We start from the raw sequence: 19,374 nt of genomic DNA, 5'->3' as shown, positions 1-19,374 counted from the left end.
ATTCACATGATCACTCAACCATACCCATTGCCGTTTGAGCCACACCATTTTCAACTCTATTTTTTCTTAAATGTGGCTTTCCCGGGCTACAACCGTCCAGCCCACTAAAACTGAAGTGACAGTATTGAGGAAGTACCATGAAGCCATACCGGGTCAAGACCAAATTTGATAGTTTATTCGATGTTAACATGGTATTATCGACTGAATCACCCTCCACTTTCTCGTGCTTGATTGATGGACAAATGGGGCACAAATACAAATCTTTGGTAGATCTTAATGTGGGTACAAGACAGATATATCTACACTTGTCGGACTACAGTCCACAATTGTTGACATATCGACCGATACACCTCGGAAAGTACATCTCTCACAAATACCACTTGGTATTCAGTAGAGGACGTAACGTGTACGCGAGACGAATTAATCAAAATTTGAGATATTTAACAGAGTTCACCTTTGTGCATATTTTTCAGGAACTAAAGATTAGTATTTTTCTGACAGCTCATTCACCGAACGCATAGCCGACATGTCTTGACTGTATAGGACCGCATCACGGCATTCGTAACTACTTGCGGCACCGTTGAAGTTTGAAACTTCGCTAAACTATGCAAAACACAATTTAAACAGAAACTTTGAGCTAAAGGATCAGAAACTTTAAACACTGAAATATATTTACAAAGGGAATGACTGTATCGCTGATTTGCCCACGGGATATGGGATATTATGGGAGCCATGTTTGGAAATTCAGAGTTATCTTTCCTTGGCAATAGTACTAGACTATTTTCATCTCCATGCCCGTTTGGGCTTAGACAGGGCCCAGTCGTAAACATGGCCACGAGAGGGGTACGAGACGCCATCCGGCTTGCCGGAATGACACGAGTAGTTACGAATGGCATCGCGGCTCTCGGCTAACGAACGCAGACCTGTTTGTTATTGAGGGGTTCCCTTAGTACCGCAGAGCACATCCGTCTCGCGAACAACAGACAGTTTCGCGTAGACGTTACTTCTCTGACTGATATTACTGTCACTTTACATCGCATTTAAAGATAACTGTAACAGTAAAGTGAAGTCAATTTTCCTCCACATTCTCAAAATACCCTCTATCCATGGTGTCTTGTCTGTTCGCCCTCACTTTACAGCAGTTATGTAAAGCGCTCAACTCTTACATCAACCTTTGCCTGTTGTTGCTACGTGAATTTCATTCTAGCTGACTTTAATTACTGTTATCCATGACAGCCTTTGTACATAACCGTATTGCCTTTTGAATTGGAGTGTAGATAAATAGTGATGACGTCATCAATGGTTAGGATCAAATTAAACCAAAAATGGAATATAGTAAATAAATCATACTGTAATCTTGTTATGAGTGATTTGCTGTGGCGAAAACATGCTGGAATTATCTAGGACAGACAGGCAAGCTGACTTACCCGTGTCGGTTTTCACCTCCGAGATCCGGGTGGGTTACAAGGACGTCTCACTAACACAGGTCCAGTGTACAATGGCGAAGATAAACCCAGTAAAACACTGGACAAAGTTTACCTTGTCATACAACAGCAACACACTGCTGAATACTGAACGAAGATTGACTGAGTTAGACGGATGATAGACGGAGTTAGACGGATGATAGACGGGGTTAGACAGTTAGCAACTGGTGCCCTACAAACCACCCTGAACTGTTTCTTCCTTGTGCCTATGCAAGTACTTTCGGTATGACTCGTGCATTTCCGTGATCTTCGGTTGCGCAAGTCACGCCATATTGAGTCGACCACGACACTGACACACTGCAGACAGTGAACACTGACGCTATACAGCAGCACAATGCTCATTGAAATGGTGTGTGTGTGTGTGTGTGTGTGTGTGTGTCTAAACATAGTAGCATGTGCAGATAACCCCACTACTATGTACTATACACGGACACCCCGGTGTCACATGTCACCTCTACAGTTTAGGATTGAAGGTAACTAGTGTATGTGAAATCTACATAGACACAGAAGGAAATGAAAGAGAGATCTCCTCTGTGATACTACCCTCTACAATACAGACACCCGGTGTCTCAGGTTACTCTACAGTTTAGTGTTGATGGTAGCTCATTTGAATGAGACCTACATAGACACAGAAGGAAATGAAAGAGACACCCTCTTTCTTACTGCCTCTACAATACAGACACCCGGTGTCACAGGTTACTCTACAGTTTAGTGTTGATGGTAGCTACTGTATGTGGGACATACGTAGACACAGAAGGAAATGAAAGAGTCACCCTCTTTCTTACTACTTCTACAATAGACACCCGGTGTCACATGTTACTCTACAGTTTAGTGTTGATGGTAACTACTGTATGTGGGACATACGTAGACACAGAAGGAAATGAAAGAGACACCCTCTTTCTTACTACTTCTACAATAGACACCCGGTGTCACAGGCTACTCTACAGTTTAGTAGTGAAGGTAACTAGTGCGTGCGTGTGCACTCTATGCCCGCGCTACCATCAAAGTACACAAAGACCCCATCAAGGCCCGCCTACTAGTCTGCTCCAGAAACACCGTCCACACATTGCCCGTCTCCTCGACCCCCTTGGTAAATCAGCCACATCCTTCATCTTCACAACTTCTAAAATGCCTCTCAAAGAACATAGTTTATCGCAGTTATAAATTTAAAAATAGAAATTAAATTTAAAGGATTTTTAAAAAGGTTTAACTCTAGGCAGTTTTATTACATAATGCCATTCAAACATGAATAAATACCACATCTGCACCATCCATTTACGAAAAATAGTCGTAAACTTATAAATATGCACCAAAACTAAAACTACTTTAGCCCCGCTCACTCACATGCATATTTATTTTTTTAGCAGTCTGACGTCTGTGGGTGTGACGTCATACCAGAGAGTCGCTCAGTGTGTTGACATTTCAGTAGTGTATACGCCATCGAGTTGAAAGTGACACGAGGCGCAATATTTTGAATGAAGCGTTGTTGTGATTATGTAATGGAAACTGACAACTGCACTTCCAGTTTTGATGATTATCCAACTGCGGAAATAACACAGATGTACATTTCTAAGAAATATTATTTGACAAGAGGAAGGGCACAGATTGTTTACTGTCGTCGTGCTGATTTTGTGAACCCCTCCACGCACGGTCATCTGTGTTCGTTACACTTTTCGTAGAAGTGCTATGAAAGAGACATAACCTCTGGCGAAATATGGATACGAATAGGAAAAACTTTATAAGGATTCTATATATCGGGCATTCCTTTCGACAATCCAAACAAACACAGAGGCCGAGATGTCAACTTGGGGCTGAGACCGAGAGAGTTGCGCTCCGGACGTGACGTTGGTTGCAGGTGAGTTTTAAGATGTAGTTGTTTGGAGCAACAGAAACACTCCAGTAGCTAGCTATATAAAGCAATAGTTGATGAACAAGTCCGTCATAATTTGCGCTCAAGTCCTATTTTCGTTCACAGATATATTTTCACAGCCACTGTTATTGCAGTAGGGCCAAGTCATCTATTTCCCGAGACGGGTGTGTTGTGGTGTGAGTGTGTGTGGAGGGATTGGGATAGGGTGGGCATGGACAAATGAGAACTTGCACCAGGGACTGATCCCCTACCATGTTAAAATGGTATGTGAATTTTGTTTTGTGTGTGTGTGTGTGTGCGTGCGCGCGCGTGTGCGTGCGTGTGTGTGTGCGTGTGCAATGTACAATAAATAAAACGAAAATGACTGCCCTACACTGACATTGAACTCAGGTATTTATGGACCCCTTGTAAGAACATCATGGCAGCTGTAACTTTTAACCCACATTCAAAAATGGGAAATCAGGGAAATATGTTCATTCAGATAATGTATTTCTTTGTGGGTTTTGTTTTTGGCAAATGTAAAAATGTTACTTTAATGCCATTTTTTAGGATGTACATGACAGCATTTCACATCAATGAAAACAAACTAAATACCCTAGAAGTGACCAAGACTGGAGAACCCAAATCTACAATCAGCTACCCCTAGGCCTAAACCAAGAGGCCAAGCCAGTGAACAAGAAACCAACACGTGGTAAATATAATTCAGACAATCAATAATTGTTTGTTGAACTGGTGCACTCCAGTTTGAAAACAACAACACACTGTTGCTATTACTGCATGTTTTTCCCTAACTAATGAGTCAACACTAAGTCTTGTTTGCAAAGACACTGGTTTTTAATCCTCATATCTATTTTCCTCTCAGACTTTGCCTTCATGATGTTGGTGTACACATTGTATTCATTATTTTGTCATAAACAGTTTGTATGCAAATAAATCATTTGCTTTAATTTTTGTGTGCTGGTTTCGAATTCTTGATTTGATCGCTGGTCTTTCTTTGGGACTGATCACACTTGACACATTACTACTAGAACACAATGGAGAATTCTCTTTTTCACTAACTGACAGTTACAGAGAAAGATAAGGTTTTTTTGCATCTATATGTATTTATTATATCTATTATCAGCTGTTAAGGCGGTTATAGGTCTTTATCACTTTACAGTTTATGTATATTTCACAGACTTATATGACTATGTATCACCACATATAACCCGATCCTTTGTAATGTAATAAAACTGATGTTTGATGCACCATACCAGAGACGACACACCGACTTCTCCGAAAACCTAAACTAACGAATTTAGGGTACTTCTTTACAATATACTAGTGACATCAAACTTATCGACTTCCGTAACGAAACGTATTTTATAGAAAAGATTATCTCCATACTAAAACCTTTACGGATACATTTAGCAGAAGACGCATGTTATGAAATAAAGCTGAAAGTTACTTAATAAACGTCATAAAATCATGAACCTCGAACGTAACTATTTCAGTGTTTACCTTCCCATACCGATGTATACCGGAAGACAGGCTCAACACATTGATCATTGCCGTTATCATGACTGCAAATTTTACCCCTGACCGCGGAAAAATTAATTCAGTATCTATAATCAGTTTTCCATGAACATGTGATAGGCAAGTGACTTGTATACCAGTCTGCAGTAGGTCTATTCAAAACATAGTCGGGATCGTCCCACGTCTGTATGTTGTCAACTGGTGGAATCGTCGTCAATATTCCTGTTGGTCTTGCCGCTAGAAATACTTTCAAATTGAAAAGGTTGTATGCATGTGATATTATCTGTATCTAGTATGTCATCCAAATCCAGGTTTGACTTCGTGGATTGATTTATTTGCTAACCTAGAAGCAGACCTCAGTAAGCTAACAGGCTCGGTACCACTGTATTTTCCTGTGCTGATAGTACTTTTAGCGAGTCTCCGGTATGACGTCACGCGACCACGTGACCATCTACCTCATTATCTTGCGTAATCGCGAAATGCTTTCGTGGGAGGTGCGTTTTAGATTCCTAATACAAGCTGTATAATGAAATATTACCGTTTTTAACTATAGTTTGTGGATATTATATATACCCTGGGGTTCATTAAGAGCGAAAATAAACAATGTGAAGTGACCTCTTTAAAAGCCTTTAATGCCACACAACATAAATGAGAATACAGTATAAAACAGGCTATAGAATACCAACAACTGAAGGTATATCACCTTACTAGGGACCATTGCAGAACTACAAGAACAGAAGTTGGAATCAGTACTACTAATCCGCTCGTCAATATAAACACTACCTTAACGGCTTTTTCTCTATCAACTACTCGTACCTGTAAAATCTACAATCAGTCAAATTGGTTTTGTTCATTGTACCCGGTAACTATCGAAACAACCAATCAATCTTCTAAGGTTAAACCGCTATGGATATCGAAACTAAAAAAACAATCAATCAATTGTTAAATTTAAAGCTTATCCGCATTGAAGGATATATAATTATATATTCTCTTTTGATCTATGTTGGACGTTTTCTCAAGGCACAGATACCGTTTTCTATTTGTTCAGAGGCCTCTCTCTCCAGCGCGGTGGCCGTTTTCTCTTTGTTTGGAGGCAGTTCTCTCAGCCAGCGGTGGCCGTTTTCTCTTTTGTTTGGAGGCAGTTCTCTCCAGCGCGGTGGCCGTTTTCTCTTTGTCTGGAGGCCTTTCTCTCCAGCGCGGTGGCCGTTTTCTCTTTGTTCGGAGGCCTTTCTCTCCAGCGCGATGGCCGTTTTCTCTTTGTTCGGAGGCCTTTCTCTCCAGCACGGTGGCCGTTTTCTCGATTTTTATTGGGTCCGTTTTCGCTGGGGTCCATTTTCTCCGTATCCGCTCCGAACTTTGTTATGATCCATATACTCAAAGCATTCGGGATACAAGGGGTATCTGGGGCTTTCCACCAAGGACCAAAACTACTATAATAGGACCCACCTTCACGATTGAGGTCTAAACTGACTGACTGACTGACTTTGGTTTTACGCCGCTTTTAGCAATATTCCAGCAACATCACGACGGGGGACACCAGAAATGGTCTTCACACATTGTACCCATGTGGGGATTCGAGCCCGGGTCTTCGGCGTGACGAGCCAACGCTTTAACGACTAGGCTACCCCACCGCCCTCGGACGTCTAAACATGGATATTGGGACCCACCTCCATGTTCACGGTCTAAACTTCGATTTTATGACCCACCTTCACGATTAAGGTCCAAACATGGATATTGGGACCCACCTCCATGTTCACGGTCTAAACTTCGATTTTATGACCCACCTTCACGATTAAGGTCCAAACATGGATATTGGGACCCACCTCCACGTACGAGGCCTAAACCTCGATTTTAGGACCAACCTTCATGATTAGGGTCAGAATTTCGATATTTGGACCCACCTCCATGTTCACCATCAAAACTTTGCTATATTTTACCTAAACAGATTTACTTCCACCAGTAAGATGTTGCAGGATCGGTAAACAATGGAAGAGCCACTTATTTCATTGCCCCTCCCTTGACATATGATTTACATACCACGTGACCTTCACAAAATGTTGTCAAAATGAACAATCAACAAGTTTACAGATAGACGTTGATGGCAGAAACGACTTGATTGAATTAATAGTACAGAAAGAATTGTCATGTAGCCAAGAGAAGCTTTATGATGTTTTCTGAAGCTATATTAACAAAATTCTTGAATCAGTGAGACAAAACTATGAACATGTGTTCAAAAATTTCAAACTTCAAACTTTGTAGTGACCGTATAGAACAAAAGAAAGGTGCTATCTCTCATCATAAATATATCTTACAGTCTAATTCGAACTTGACCCAGGGCCCTGTTTCAGAAAGCGGGTCAGATGCTTGACTATATTTAAGATAAAACGGTTACTATAAACCAAGATAGCCTTCCATAAAGTGTACAAGCGCTACAAAGATTCATAAGAAACACTCAACACTTGACTATATATAAGATAAAGGAGTATTATAAACCAAGATAGCCTTCCATAAAGTGTACAAGCGCTACAAAGATTCATAAGAAACACTCAACACTTGACTATATATAAGATAAAGGAGTATTATAAACCAAGATAGCCTTCCATAAAGTGTACAAGCGCTACAAAGATTCATAAGAAACACTCAACACTTGACTATATATAAGATAAAGGAGTATTATAAACCAAGATAGCCTTCCATAAAGTGTACAAGCGCTACAAAGATTCATAAGAAACACTCAACACTTGACTATATATAAGATAAAGGAGTATTATAAACCAAGATAGCCTTCCATAAAGTGTACAAGCGCTACAAAGATTCATAAGAAACACTCAACACTTGACTATATATAAGATAAAGGAGTATTATAAACCAAGATAGCCTTCCATAAAGTGTACAAGCGCTACAAAGATTCATAAGAAACGCTCAACACTTGACTATATATAAGATAAAGGGGTATTATAAACCAAGATAGCCTTCCATAAAGTGTACAAGCTACACAAAGATTCATAAGAAACACTCAACACTTGACTATATATAAGATAAAGGAGTATTATAAACCAAGATAGCCTTCCATAAAGTGTACAAGCGCTACAAAGATTCATAAGAAACGCTCAAAACTTGACAATATATAAGATAAAGGAGTATTATAAACCATGAAAGCCTTCCATAAAGTGTACAAGCGCTACAAAGATTCATAAGAAACGCTCAACACTTGACTATATATAAGATAAAGGAGTATTATAAACCATGATAGCCTTCCATAATGTGTACAAGCGCTACAAAGATTCATAAGAAACGATCAACACTTGACTATATATAAGATAAAGGGGTATTATAAACCAAGATAGCCTTCCATAAAGTGTACAAGCGCTACAAAGATTCATAAGAAACACTCAACACTTGACTATATAGAAGATAAAGGAGTATTATAAACCAAGATAGCCTTCCATAAAGTGTACAAGCGCTACAAAGATTCATAAGAAACGCTCAACACTTGACAATATATAAGATAAAGGAGTATTATAAACCATGAAAGCCTTCCATAAAGTGTACAAGCGCTACAAAGATTCATAAGAAACGCTCAACACTTGACTATATATAAGATAAAGGAGTATTATAAACCATGATAGCCTTCCATAATGTGTACAAGCGCTACAAAGATTCATAAGAAACGCTCAACACTTGACTATATATAAGATAAAGGAGTATTATAAACCATGATAGCCTTCCATAAAGTGTACAAGCGCTACAAAGATTCATAAGAAACGCTCAACACTTGACTATATATCAGATAAAGGAGTATTATAAACCATGAAAGCCTTCCATAAAGTGTACAAGCGCTACAAAGATTCATAAGAAACGCTCAACACTTGACAATATATAAGATAAAGGAGTATTATAAACCAAGATAGCCTTCCATAAAGTGTACAAGCGCTACAAAGATTCATAAGAAACGCTCAACACTTGACAATATATAAGATAAAGGAGTATTATAAACCATGAAAGCCTTCCATAAAGTGTACAAGCGCTACAAAGATTCATAAGAAACGCTCAACACTTGACTATATATAAGATAAAGGAGTATTATAAACCATGATAGCCTTCCATAATGTGTACAAGCGCTACAAAGATTCATAGGAAACGCTCAACACTTGACTATATATAAGATAAAGGAGTATTATAAACCAAGATAGCCTTCCATAAAGTGTACAAGCGCTACAAAGATTCATAAGAAACGCTCAACACTTTCAGAAAAGAGCTTCACACATTGTACCCATATGGGGAATCGAACCCGGGTCTTCAGCGTGACTGTGGTCCGTTTGATTTCATTTGAGACCGATGAATTGCTCACTAACACAAAATCTAACAATTGCAGCACAACCAAATTTTGCACAGTCACATGAAATCGACAGACCAACTCTGATGATTTGTCTCATAATTTTCGACACCCGAATAAAAAAGTTGTTTAACAAACGATCATTATTTTGTTGTCACTTTTCGCTATTTCTTCGGAGGGAGGACCATTTGCTGGTACGCTTTAAGCAGTTGGCTACCCCACCACCCCAGACAGACAAGTGATGGAGTCTAATGCTGTGTCGTTGCATGAGGAGGGAGTAGCTGACACCAGTGTTACAAGTCTGAGACAAGTGGAATGAATTGCAGATTGAAACACAGTATCCTGTCTCCGAGCAGATCAGTTTTATCCCCTAGCGCTAACCAGGGTACCAATAAGTGATATTTTTACTGTATTTTAGCAGAACAGGACTGAGTCCCTGACCCTCTGTTCTCCGTGCAGATGCTCTGTTTGTTATACCCCGGAGGCGGTCGATGCTCGTTATACCCCGAAGTCGGTCGATGCTCGTTATACCCCGGAGGCGGTCGATGCTCGTTATACCCCGAAGTCGGTCGATGCTCGTTGCATGATGCCCTTTTAGCATAACTTTTGGTACGTTTGCGTTATAACGAGGAATTGTTTCCAAGCTCACAAGTTGAACAGTGCGTTTCCTAATACTGTGCGTGTCCGAAGACCCATTATAAGTGAGTGAGTGATTTGGGTTTTAACCCCCTGGATGCCGAGTGTTTTTCAGGCTCACATTTTCATACGGTGTGAAAAGTGAACGTTGTGCGAGAATTGCGCTCGCGTGGTCCTGGATCTGCGTACGGCTATAAAATTACACAGACATGTAGAATATTAAATTTCCTATCCGTTGGTATAAATATAAGTGCAACTATCGCGGCGGTTTGAGAAATAGACCTTTCTAAATGTTATCCAATTTTTTGTTATGCGTTAAAAAACAGTAAATTTCTCCGCTTTTTATCGCACACCGATAAAACGGTGTGCTACGATTTTATAATTTGGCATCTTTAAGGAAAGTGTGAGCGAAGAAAATACAGCCTGATATCTGAACGACATAGGTGTATATGAATTGGGTTTAAGTGCTTATGCATAACGTTGTACGCTCAACATTAAAATGACTCATAATAAATGTCAAAAATGGATTTTCTTCTATGACGTCAAACGACGACAGAGAGGTCATACACGTATAATGATAAGGCGCATAACTCCGCTATGCTTAGCGCTAGGTCAGTGTAACTCAGAAAACATGGAGAGAATTTGTTGTGGATTCGGACGTTATATTTTCGGTATTTTCTGTTCTCGGTGAACCAAACTATTCAAATTCAAAGTTCCCCAATGTTAGCGGATACGCTTTTATAGTTTCACAATTTATAAGACAAGATGACAAGCATGCAATAGCAATTTGGATGGCCCTATCCGATATAGAAGTTAGTTTTTAGATTCCTATTTGCTCCTGTGTGTGTAGATGTATCTTGACTAATTTTGCATCGTTATTACCAGAGTACTAGCCATATCTTCAAATGTAATGATTTTGCTGAAAATAATACAACATTTAGTTGACGTCATTGATTGTTTTATGCATTTTGCGACGTCGGAAAAAGAGAACATTGGCATGCTGATCAGTATATATGTCACCTAATGTCCATTAATTGTATAAAAGGTCTCGGTTTCTCTATCAGAATTTAACACATTTTAGACAAAACATAAAATGACTGATTTTTCCATTTAAATAGTGTCCTGAATATATCAACAATTAGATGGTTTGACTGTGTATCTTATTGTGAACAACACGCGCACCTGTTTGGCATCAATTTAACGTTAATGAAAAATAATATTTCACAACACCCGAAAATTTTGTTTAGGATAAGAATTTTCTTTGTATATGATTATGTAGCTATTTCTCTTCATAAGTATGCAATTAAAGACGCAAAAAGATAGCTTTTTATATATGGAACTATAGAATATGGATGTAAGATTTGTCCAAATTAAGACATGACATGAATTATATATTTTTAAACAATTTTCGTATAAATATAGTTAGAGTTTCATATCCTGTCATCACTATATTTTTTAATCGAATATGAATTGAGTATATTATCGAAAACAATGATAGTGAATCATAAAACGTTTCCGACAAACGCGCACCTGGCCAATCAATATACATCATCGTTTTGTCTATAAAACGACACAAAAATATGCAATGAACAAGACAATTCCTTTAAATATGTGTGCAGATATATTTCATAACATTATAAGTCATTGTCATTAATATTATCAGTTCTACTTGTAAGGTTGAATTAAATCGCCTTTCATTAACCTGTTCATATGAAACTGCAATATTAGTCCAAATACATTGAATATTGTACATCATAGGAACTAAAGTAGTTGCAGTTATGGCTACGTTTGATCTTCTAACGCTTGTGTAAAGTTTTAGAATATAGTGTACTGCACTAAATGTGTCAATTTCTTATGTAAATATTATTCAAACAATCAAAATTTAGTGTTTGGACAAATCTTACATCCATAGTCTAATATATACATTTAGTTCCATATATAAAAAGCTATCTTTTTGCATCTTTCATTGCATACTAATGAAGAGAAATAGCTACATAATCATAAACAAAGAAAATTCTTATCCTAATCAAATATTTGGATGTTGTGAAATATTATGTTTCATTTATGTTAAATTGATGCCAAACAGGTGCGCGTGTTGTTCACAATAAGATACGCTGTAAAACCGTCTATTTGTTGATGTATTCATATTTAAATGGTAAAATCAGTCATGTTATGTTTTGTCTAAAGAGTGTTAAATTCTGATAGAGAAGCCGAGACGTTTCACACAATTAATGGAAATTAGGTAAGATACTAAGCAGCATGCCAATGTCGTCTTTTTCCGAAGTCGCAAAATACATCAAAAGAGCAATGACGTCAACAAAAATATTGTACTCTTTTCAGTAATTTCATTACATTTGAAGATATGGCTTGTACTCTGTCAATAATGATGCAAAATTAGTTAAAATGCATCTACACAAACAGGAGAATATAGGAATCTAAGAACTAACTAACTTGGATGAGGCCATCCAAATCGCTATTACGTGCTTTCACATGCAGTACGTTGTCATCTTTTCTTATAAATTGTGAAAGGTCGGTTGAACAAGAGTAAACACAATCGCCCTATCCTTCCGGTTACACACTCAGTATTATAATGTATACGTTCACATTGGGGAACTTCGAATTAGAATAGTTTGGTTCACCGTGAACAGAAAATACCGAACAAATTTTCTCCATGTGATCTGAGTAACATAGACCTAGTGTTAAGCATAACGGAGTTATGCCCCCTTATCATTATACGTGTATGACCTCTCTGTCGTCGTTTGTTGTCATAGAAGAACATTCATTTTTGACATTCATTGTGAGTCACTTTTAATGTTGAGCGTATAAAGTCATGCATAAGCACATAAACCCATTTCATATACACCTATGTCGTTCAGATATCAGGCTGTATTTTCTTCGCTCACACTTTCTGTAAAGATGCCAAATTAAAAAAATCGTAGCACAGTGCTTTTATCGGTGCGCGATAAAAAGCGGAGAAATTTACTGTTTTTTAACGCATAACAAAATTTCTAAATTTCTACATTTCTGTGTTGTTTTATAGCCGTACGCTGATCCAGGACCACGCGAGCGCAAATCTCGCACAACGTTCACTTTTCACACCGTATGAAAATGTGCGCCTGAAAAAAACACTCGGCATCCAGGGGGTTAAAACATTATTAGTTAAAAATAAGCGAGTTTGGAAGCACCGAAAATGCCTCAACACAATATCAAACACGAGGATGCAATTGTGTCCTTTCAAACAAGACAAGATTTTCTGCCTCTATTGTCTGAGAAAGGAAGCCATCCATGTTTACTTAAAGAATGATTACCCGAAACATGTGTTTTTCTTCTATTTCAGATGGAAAGTGTCCTACATAGACTGGTGTTGCCGACGAACCATTTTACACCTCATCTTGTAATAAACCAAGCATACCACACAGGTCTATAGTCTGTAATATATTGATTCACGCATATACCGTCACAAAAATATCATCCACTGTAAACCATCTTCATGTCAGGACACCAAGCATATCACACAGGTCTATAGTCTGTAATATATGATACACGCATATACCGGCACAAAAATATCATCTACTGTAAACAATCTTCATGTCAGGACACCAAGCATACCACACAGGTCTATAGTCTGTAATATATGGATACACGCATATACCGGCACAAAAATATCATCTACTGTAAACAATCTTCATGTCTGGACACCAAGCATACCACACAGGTATATAGTCTGTAATATATGGATACACGCATATGGTGTCACCAAAATATCATCCACTATAAACAATCTTCATGTCAGGACACCAAGCATACCACACAGGTATATAGTCTGTAATATATGGATACGCGCATATGGTGTCACCAAAATATCATCTACTGTAAACAATCTTCATGTCAGGACACCAAACATACCACACAGGTCTATAGTCTGTAATATATGGATACACGCATATACCGTCACAAAAATATCATCTACTGTAAACAATCTTCATGTCAGGACACCAAGCATACCACACAGGTCTATAGTCTGTAATATATGGATACACGCATATACCGTCACCAAAATATCATCTACTGTAAACAATCTTCATGTCAGGACACCAAGCATACCACACAGGTCTATGGTCTGTAATATATGGATACGCGCATATACCGTCACAAAAATATCATCTACTGTAAACAATCTTCATGTCAGGACACCAAGCATACCACACAGGTCTATAGTCTGTAATATATGGATACACGCATATACCGTCACAAAAATATCATCTACTGTAAACAATCTTCATGTCAGGACACCAAGCATACCACACAGGTCTATAGTCTGTAATATATGGATACGCGCATATACCGTCACAAAAATATCATCTACTGTAAACAATCTTCATGTCAGGACACCAAGCATACCACACAGGTCTATAGTCTGTAATATATGGATACACGCATATGGTGTCACCAAAATATCATCCACTATAAACAATCTTCATGTCAGGACACCAAGCATACCACACAGGTATATAGTCTGTAATATATGGATACGCGCATATGGTGTCACCAAAATATCATCTACTGTAAACAATCTTCATGTCAGGACACCAAGCATACCACACAGGTATATAGTCTGTAATATATGGATACACGCATATGGTGTCACCAAAATATCATCCACTATCAACAATCTTCATGTCAGGACACCAAGCATACCACACAGGTATATAGTCTGTAATATATGGATACGCGCATATGGTGTCACCAAAATATCATCTACTGTAAACAATCTTCATGTCAGGACACCAAGCATACCACACAGGTCTATAGTCTGTAATATATGGATACACGCATATGGTGTCACCAAAATATCATCCACTATAAACAATCTTCATGTCAGGACACCAAGCATACCACACAGGTCTATAGTCTGTAATATATGGATACGCGCATATGGTGTCACCAAAATATCATCTACTGTAAACAATCTTCATGTCAGGACACCAAGCAAACAACACAGGTATATAGTCTGTAATATATGGATACACGCATATGGTGTCACCAAAATATCATCCACTATAAACAATCTTCATGTCAGGACACCAAGCATACCACAAAGGTTTATAGTCTGTAATATATTGATACACGCATATACGGTCACAAACATATCATCCACTGTAAACAATCTTCATGTCAGGACACCAAGCAAACCACACAGGTATATAGTCTGTAATATATTGATACACGCATATGGTGTCACCAAAATATCATCTACTGTAAACAATCTTCATGTCAGGACACCAAGCATACCACACAGGTATATAGTCTGTAATATATGGATACACGCATATACCGTCACCAAAATATCATCTACTGTAAACAATCTTAATGTCAGGACACCAAGCAAACCACACAGGTCTATAGTCTGTAATATATTGATACACGCATATGGTGTCTCCAAAATATCATCTACTGTAAACAATCTTCATGTCTGGACACCAAGCATACCACACAGGTCTATAGTCTGTAATATATGGATACATGCATATGGTGTCACCAAAATATCATCCACTATAAACATTCTTCATGTCAGGACACCAAGCATACCACACAGGTCTATAGTCTGTAATATATGGATACACGCATATACCGTCACCAAAATATCATCTACTGTAAACAATCTTAATGTCAGGACACCAAGCAAACCACACAGGTCTATAGTCTGTAATATATTGATACACGCATATGGTGTCTCCAAAATATCATCTACTGTAAACAATCTTCATGTCAGGACACCAAGCATACCACACAGGTCTATAGTCTGTAATATATTGATACACGCATATACCGTCACCAAAATATCATCTACTGTAAACAATCTTCATGTCAGGACACCAAGCATACCACACAGGTCTATAGTCTGTAATATATGGATACACGCATATACCGTCACCAAAATATCATCTACTGTAAACAATCTTAATGTCAGGACACCAAGCAAACCACACAGGTCTATAGTCTGTAATATATTGATACACGCATATGGTGTCTCCAAAATATCATCTACTGTAAACAACCTTCATGTCAGGACACCAAGCAAACCCATCGCACAACTGGTCATTTATCATCTTTCTTAAATCGGAGTCAAAGCATTCATTGTAGTATTAGACTCTGACATATTTAGTAGGCAACATCATCAAACCAGGGCACTGTTTCAGAAGGCAGTAGAGATGCTCTATTTTGTAAAGCAACATAGCTTTTCAAAAAGTGTTAAAACGTTACAAAGATTCACGAGAAACGTTCAACACTTTTACGGAACAGTTTATCATATTCTGTAAATTAATGTAATGAATAGAATCTTGAGACAGACAACTGAATGACTCTAATGTGCTGTCATGAATGAGTGAGTTTAGGTTTACGCCAATTTCAGCAATATTCCAGATATATCACGGCGGAGGGAACCAGATATGGGCTCACACATTGTACCCATATTAGGAATCGAACCCGCGTCTTCGATGTGACGAGCAACCGCTTTAACCACTAGGCTACCCTCGTAGCTGCCACGGCACGTAGTGCGAGTAGTTGACATTAGTATTCACAGAAAGTCTTTGATACAAGTGACGAGCAACTGCTTTAACCGCTAGGTTACCCTAGTAACTGCCACGACACGAAGAGCTACTAGTTGACATTAGTATTCACAGAAAGTCTTTGATACAAGTGACGAGCAACCGCTTTAACCACTAGGCTACCCTAGTAGCTGCCACGGCACGAAGTGCGAGTAGTTGACATTAGTATTCCCCGAAAGTCTTTGATACAAGTGACGAGCAACCGCTTTAACCGCTAGGCTACCCTAGTAACTGCCACGGCACGAAGTGCGAGTAGTTGACATTAGTATTCACAGAAAGTCTTTGATACAAGTGACGAGCAACCGCTTTAACCGCTAGGCTACCCTAGTAGCTTCCACGAAATGAAGAGCGACTAGTTGACATTAGTATTCACAGAAGTCTTTGATACAAGTGACGAGCAACCTCTTTAACCACTAGGCTACCCTAGTAGCTGCCACACCACGTAGTGCTAGTAGTTGACATTAGTATTCACCGAAAGTCTTTGATACAAGTGACGAGCAACCGCTTTAACCGCTAGGCTACCCTAGTAACTGCCACGGCACGAAGTGCGAGTAGTTGACATTAGTATTCACAGAAAGTCTTTGATACAAGTGACGAGCAACGGCTTTAACCACTAGGCCACCCTAGTAACTGCCACGGCACGAAGAGCTACTAGTTGACATTAGTATTCACAGAAAGTCTTTGATACAAGTGACGAGCAACCGCTTTAACCACTAGGCTACCCTAGCAGCTGCCACGGCACGAAGAGCGAGTAGTTGACATTAGTATTCACCGAAAGTCTTTGATACAAATGGAGTTTATGTCATGAAAATTCTGAAAACTCCATAAATCTGCTTGACGTTTTGTAATCTCAGTAAAGACTCTAAATTCTGGTCAAAATATTATTTTTTTTCAGTTTTGTACACCACTGTAAGCTACTACTGACACAATTTCATGGATATGTTTATGAAGGACAATTTGTCAACAATGAAAATATACGCCATTTGAAGTTTACTGAGACACAATACGTGAAATGTCGGAGGCGTACACAAAGTACGAGATCAAGACTACGAGTTGTCAGATTTCCATTTGACGGGAAGCCGTGGTGGCTGAGTGGGTTAGATCGCTGACGTTGTGTGCTAGCCATCAGGTGCCTCGCTCTGACAGTGCGGGTTCGAATTCCGATATGACTCAACAAAATAGTTATCGAATCTGTACTCAATTGAGAAAATAGAACACACATACCATTTGGCTTCATACCATTTGGCTTCTTATTTGGTACTGTTTAAGTTTGGGGTAAGAAATTTACGTGAGGAGTAGGCATCCCATGTCTTGCTGTTCTTTACGTTCTTTACCATTTCCAACATCGACACAAGACGATTTGGCCAGAGCGCTCACTTTAGACTCAGGGAAAGTGATGACCTGACACCGTTTATTACCACCGTCAGTTCTCTTCTACTGATTTACCCACCCGACCAGTGAGACTGTTTCATATACTCCAGAAATATAAAAGTCAATGTTCTTGACATAAACATTTAAAGTGAAAAAAAAACCGAAACAACTTCTTGTAACACTGTGCGACATGATGGATAACTTCGGCTTTTCAATAGTTAACTTGTCCTTCACGTTGAACAATGTTCTAAGAATTCAAGCCTTTGGGGTTACTATCTCGCGTCTGTGTGACTTTCTGCTTGAACAAGAGCCACAGGACCTCTCAACCATAACAAGGGTCCAAATCGTAGGTGAAGAGAGACTATATATAGTTAAAGACCACACTGGACAGACGAAGAGACAACTATTTACAAATACAACATACACTACCTTAAACGTGACGTTGTGACAGACACGACTGAGGGACTTATAAAACTCATGTGACGTCACTCCATTGTTTTGCACTATACCAAAACCAGCAAGCATGACTGACTGACTGAGTTTTGGTTTTACGCCGCTTTTAGCAATATTCCAGCAACATCACGGCGGGGGACACCACGGCGGGGCTTCACACATTGTACCTATGTGGGGATTCGAACCCAGGTCTTCGGCGTGACGAGCCAACGCTTTAACCACTAGGCTACCCCACCGCCCCCAGCAAGAAAGAACTGGCGAGACCATTATACTCCATTGCCTAGTGTAAAGTGATATTTCTATTGATGGCGAGTGCTTTCTACCTCAGATAGAACGCGACTCGGTGCTTTCTACCGCAGATAGAACGGGCAGAATGAACAGTTGTTTTAATGTTACCAAATACATCTACGCCAGATAGACCTTAAAACTGAATTATCACTTTACATCAAGACATCTAATGATAGTTATCAAAATTGTATTGACTCAACTCAAGTGTTTTTTTTATTTCTCCAAATAATTTCACAAAGAAAAATTAAAAGAAAACGAAAGGAAACGGTTGTTGCCTTCCTTCCTGCCGTCGCAATCGTTGTCACCATCTTTCCTGCCGTCGCCACCGTTGTCACCATCCTTCCTCCCGTCGCCACCGTTGTCACCATCATTTCTGCCGTCGCCACCGTAGTCACCATCTTTCCTGCCGCCGCCATCACCATCCTTTCTGCCGTCGCCATTTCTCCCATTGCAGCCTTTGGACGTTTTACCATAGAGAACATCAGATATGCTTGCTTGCATTTCTGTACTGTTTTGAAAAACACACACATAACTTTCACAGGGAAGATACTCTTGCATAGATTATGCTTATATACAGGTGCATCGCACAGCCATATTAAGTGAAGAGCTAGTAAAATACTCAAAAAAAACAAACTCCTGACAGTGTATAAAATACCTGTACTCTGCAAAGATTGCCTGTATAGGAAGTGAAAATACATTTAATTACATCTTTGAAAATAGACTAGTGAATTTCCTAACTTTCCTAGCACCGGAAAAGAGTAACACTGCGACAGCATATTGTCTGTCGGCCATGCAAAATTGCGCATTCTCATG

The 19,374-nt window shown here is 39.0% G+C and overlaps 1 long non-coding RNA gene across 1 annotated transcript; it reads left to right on the top strand.

Moving 5' to 3' along the window:
• Nucleotides 1–3,842: 3,842 nt before the first annotated feature.
• Nucleotides 3,843–12,438, top strand: LOC124290142. The gene is made up of 3 exons (XR_006901842.1): nt 3,843–3,854; nt 9,984–9,988; nt 12,371–12,438. It is a non-coding gene; the product is annotated as an uncharacterized LOC124290142 (long non-coding RNA).
• The last annotated feature ends 6,936 nt before the right edge of the window (nt 12,439–19,374 follow it).

Source organism: Haliotis rubra, unplaced genomic scaffold (assembly GCF_003918875.1).
Source record: "Haliotis rubra isolate DU_JTF1 unplaced genomic scaffold, ASM391887v1 Scf458, whole genome shotgun sequence".
In the NCBI taxonomy this organism is placed as follows: Eukaryota; Metazoa; Mollusca; class Gastropoda; order Lepetellida; family Haliotidae; genus Haliotis; species Haliotis rubra.
This window is presented reverse-complemented; position numbering and strand designations above follow the sequence as displayed.